Raw genomic sequence first — 5,244 nt, 5'->3', positions numbered from 1 at the left:
TCGTTATGTATGGATGATGAGATTCCATTGATACAGAGCCACTCGTTCTTTTTTCTCTGACAGATGGTCAGAACTTCATCTGGGTTCGAATCCTACTGATAGGTCTACTAGAGATCAGAAATTGTTGAAAAAAGAACAAAAGAAACATCTTGCTTTTTCCAGGCGATCGGAAAAGAAAGAAATAGTGAATTTATTCAAGATAATTATGTACTTACAAAATACCGTCTCAATTCATCCTATTTCATCCTATCGAGGATGTGATATGGTTCCAAAGGGTGAACTGGACAGTTCCAATAAGATTTCATTCTTGAACAAAAATCCGATAGACTTTTTGGAGGGAGGGTCCCATTGGCGTGCATCCAGTAGGAATTGAACCTACGAATTCGCCAATTATGAGTTGGGCGCTTTAACCATTCAGCCATGGATGCTTAGCGGGAATCCTCGTACATGGTGAATAACCAAATTCCAATTGAAGTGAAATCTTTCGGATAAATCAATGCAATTAGGAGGATTCGATGAAAGGACATCAATTCAAATCCTGGATTTTCGAATTGAGAGAGATATTGAGAGAAATCAAGAATTCTCGCTATTTCTTAGATTCATGGACCCAATTCAATTCAGCGGGATTTTTCATTCATATTTTTTTCCATCAAGAGAGTTTTATAAAACTCTTGGACTCCCGAATTTGGAGTATCCTACTTTCACGCAATTCACAGGGTTCAACAAGCAATCGATATTTCACGATCAAGTATGTAGTACTCTTTGTAGTAGCGGTCCTTATATATCGTATTAACAATCGAAAAATGGTCGAAAGAAAAAATCCCTATTTGACAAGGCTTCTTCCTATACCTATGAATTCCATTGGACCCAAAAATGATACATTGGAAGAATCATCTGAGTCTTCCAATATCAATAGGTTGATTGTTCCGCTCCTGTATCTTCCAAAAGGAAAAAAGATCTCTGAGAGTTCTTTCCTGGATCCGAAAGAGAGTACTCGGGTTCTCCCAATAACTAAAAAGTATATCATGCCTGAATTTAACTGGGATTCGCGGTGGTGGAGGAACTGGATAGGAAAAAAGAGCGATTCTAGTTGTAAGATATCTAATGAAACCATCGCTGGAATTGAGATCTCATTCAAAGAGAAAGATATCAAATATCTGGAGTTCCTTTTTGTATATTATATGGATGATCCGATCCGTAAGGACCATGATTGGGAATTTTTTGATCGTCTTTCCCCGAGAAAGAGGCGAAACATAATCAACTTGAATTCGGGACAGCTATTCGAAATCTTAGTGAAAGACTGGATTTATTATCTCATGTTTGCTTTTCGTGAAAAAATACCAAAGGAAGTGGAGGGTTTCTTCAAACAACAAGGGACTGGGTCAATTATTCAATCAAATGATATTGAGCATGTTTCGCATCTCTTCTTGAGAAACAAGCGGGCTATTTCTTTGCAAAATTGTGCTCAATTTCATATGTGGCAATTCCGTCAAGATCTCTTCGTTAGTTGGGGGAAGAGTCCGCACGAATCGGATTTTTTGAGGAACATGTCACGAGAGAATTGGATTTGGTTAGACAATGTGTGGTTGGGAAACAAGGATCGGTTTTTTAGCAAGGTACGGAATGTATCATCAAATCTTCAATATGATTCCACGAGATCTAGTTTCATTCAAGTAACGGATTCTAGCCAATTGAAAGGATCTTCTGATCAATCCAAGGATTCTTTCGATTCCATTAGGAATGAGGATTCGAAATATCACACATTGATCAATCAAAGAGAGATTCAACAACTAAAAGAAAGATCGATTCTTTGTTGGGATCCTTCCTTTCTTCAAACGGAACGAACAGAGATAGAATCAGAGCGATTCCTTAAAATCCTTTCTGGATATTCCTCAATGTGCCGACTATTCATGGAACGTGAGAAGCAGATGAATAATCATCTGCTTCCGGAAGAAATCGAAGAATTTTTTGGGAATCCTGCAAGAGCCACTCGTTCTTTTTTCTCTGACAGATGGTCAGAACTTCATCTGGGTTCGAATCCTACTGATAGGTCTACTAGAGATCAGAAATTGTTGAAAAAAGAACAAAAGAAACATCTTGCTTTTTCCAGGCGATCGGAAAAGAAAGAAATAGTGAATTTATTCAAGATAATTATGTACTTACAAAATACCGTCTCAATTCATCCTATTTCATCCTATCGAGGATGTGATATGGTTCCAAAGGGTGAACTGGACAGTTCCAATAAGATTTCATTCTTGAACAAAAATCCATTTTGGGGTTTATTTCATCTATTCCATGACCGGAACAGGGGGAGATACACGTTACACCACGATTTTGAATCAGAAGATATATTTCAAGAAATGGCAGATCTATTCACTCTATCAATAACCGAGCCGGATCTGGTGTATCATAAGGAATTTGATTTTTCTATGGATTCCTCCGGATTGGATCAAAAACATTTCTTGAATGAGTTATTGAACTCCAGGGATGAATCGAAAAAGCACTCTTTATTGGTTCTACCTCCTCTTTTTTATGAAGAGAATGAATCTTTTTATCGAAGGATCATAAAAAAATGGGTCCAGACCTCTTGCGGAAATAATGTGGAAGATCCAAAACCTAAAATAGTTGTATTTGCTAGCAACAACATAATGGAGGCAGTCAATCAATATAGATTGATCCGAAATCTGATTCAAATCCAATATAGCACCCATGGTTACATAAGAAATGTATTGAATCGATTCAATTGCAACTTCGAATATGGAATTCAAAGGTATCAAATAGGAAATGATACTCTGAATCATCGAACTAGAATGAAATACACGATCAACCAACATTTATCAAATTTGAAAAAGAGTCAGAAGAAGTGGTTCGATCCTCTTATTTTGATTTCTCGAACGGAGAGATCTATGAATTGGGATCCTAATGTATATAGATACAAATGGTCCAATGGGAGCAAGAATTTCCAGGAACATTTGGACTATTTCATTTCTGAGCAGAATAGCCGTTTTCAAGTAGTGTTCGATCGATTACATATTAATCAATATTCGATTGATTGGTCTGAGGTTATCGACAAAAAAGATTTGTCTAAGTCACTTTGTTTATTTTTGTCCAAGTTACTTCTTTTTTTGCCCAAGTTTCTTCTCTTTTTGTCTAACTCACTTCCTTCTTTTTTATTTGTGAGTTTTGGGGGTATCCCCATTCATAGGTCCGAGATCCACATCTATGAATTGAAAGGTCCGAATGATCCACTCTGTAATCAGTTATTAGAATCAATAGGTCTTCAAATCTTTCATTTGAAAAAAAGGAAACCCTTATTATTGGATGACCAAGATACTTCCCAAAAATCGAAATTCTTGATCAATGGAGGAACAATATCACCATTTTTGTTCAATAAGATACCAAAGTGGATGATTGACTCATTCCATACTAGAAAGAATCGCAGGAAATCTTTTGATAACACAGATTCCTATTTCTCAATGATATCCCACGATCCAGACAATTGGCTGAATCCCGTGAAACCATTTCATAGAAGTTCATTGATATACTATTTTTATAAAGCAAATCGACTTCGATTCTTGAATAATCAATATCACTTCTGCTTCTATTGTAACAAAAGATTCCCTTTTTATGTGGAAAAGGCCCGTATCAATAATTATGATTTTACGTATGGACAATTCCTCAAAATCTTGTTCATTCGCAACAAAATCTTTTCTTTTTGCGATGGTCAAAAAAAACATGCTTTTTTGAAGAGAGATACTATTTCACCAATCGAGTTACAGGTATCTAACATATTGATACCTAACGATTTTCCGCAAAGTGGCGACGAAGGGTATAACTTCTACAAATCTTTCCATTTTCCAATTCGATACGATCCATTCGTTCGTGGAGCTATTTACTCGATCGCAGACATTTCTGGAACACCTCTAACAGAGGGACAAATAGTCCATTTTGAAAAAACTTATTGTCAACCTCTTTCAGATATGAATATACCTGATTCAGAAGGGAAGAACTTGTATCAGTATCTCAATTTCAATTCAAACATGGGTTGGATTCACACTCCATGTTCTGAGAAATATTTACCATCCGAAAAAAGGAAAAAACGGAGTTCTTGTCTACAAAAATGCCTTGAGAAAGGTCAGATGTATAGAACCTTTCAACAAGATAGTGTTTTTTCAACTCTCTCAAAATGGAATCTATTCCAAACATATATACCATGGTTCCTTACCTCGACGGGGTACAAATATCTAAATTTCATATTTTTAGATACTTTTTCAGACCTATTGCCGATACTAAGTAGCAGCCAAAAATTTGTATCCATTTTTCATGATATTATGCATGGGTCAGATATATTATGGCGAATTCGTCAGATTCCATTGTGTCTTCCACAATGGAATCTGATAAGTGAGATTCCGGGTAATTGTTTCCATAATCTTCTTCTGTCCGAAGAAATGACTCATCGAAATAATGAGTTACTATTGATATCGACACATCTGAGATCGCTAAATGTTCAGGAGTTCTTCTATTCAATCCTTTTCCTTCTCCTTGTTGCTGGATATCTCGTTCGTACACATCTTCTCTTTGTTTCTCGAGTCTATAGTGAGTTACAGACAGAGTTCGAAAAGGTAAAATCTTTGATGATTCCATCATACATGATTGAGTTGCGAAAACTTCTGGATAGGTATCCTACATCTGAACTGAATTCTTTCTGGTTAAAGAATATCTTTCTAGTTGCTCTGGAACAATTAGGAGATTCTCTAGAAGAAATACGGAGTTTTGCTTTTGGTAGCAACATGCTATGGGGTGGTGGTCCCGCTTATGGGGTCAAATCCATACGTTCTAAGAATAAATATTGGAATCTCATCGATCTCATAAGTATTATACCAAATCCCATCAATCGAATCGCTTTTTCGAGAAATACGAGACATCTAAGTCATCCAAGTAAAGCAATCTATTCCTTGATAAGAAAAATAAAAAACGTGAATGGTGATTGGATTGATGATCAAATAGAATCCTGGGTCTCGAACACTGATTCGATTGATGATAAAGAAAAAGAATTCTTGGTTCAGTTTTCTACCTTAACAACAGAAAAAAGGATTGATCAAATTCTATTGAGTCTTACTCATAGTGATCTTTTATCAAAGAATAACTCTGGTTATCAAATAATGTGAACAACCGGGAGCAATTTACTTACGATACTTAGTTGACATTCAAAAAAAGTATCTAATGATTTATGAATTCAATACA

The 5,244-nt window shown here is 36.0% G+C and overlaps 1 non-coding gene across 1 annotated transcript; it reads right to left on the bottom strand.

Moving 5' to 3' along the window:
* Positions 1-354: 354 nt before the first annotated feature.
* Positions 355-428, bottom strand: TRNAM-CAU (transfer RNA methionine (anticodon CAU)). The gene has a single exon. It is a non-coding gene; the product is annotated as a tRNA-Met (tRNA).
* Positions 429-5,244: the final 4,816 nt, after the last annotated feature.

Source organism: Vigna unguiculata, unplaced genomic scaffold (assembly GCF_037176805.1).
Source record: "Vigna unguiculata cultivar grain cowpea cultivar isolate G323 ecotype 2 unplaced genomic scaffold, ASM3717680v1 ptg000132l, whole genome shotgun sequence".
Lineage (NCBI taxonomy): Eukaryota > Viridiplantae > Streptophyta > Magnoliopsida > Fabales > Fabaceae > Vigna > Vigna unguiculata.
Note: the sequence above shows the minus strand (reverse complement) of the source record. Positions and strands in the feature narration are given on the sequence as shown.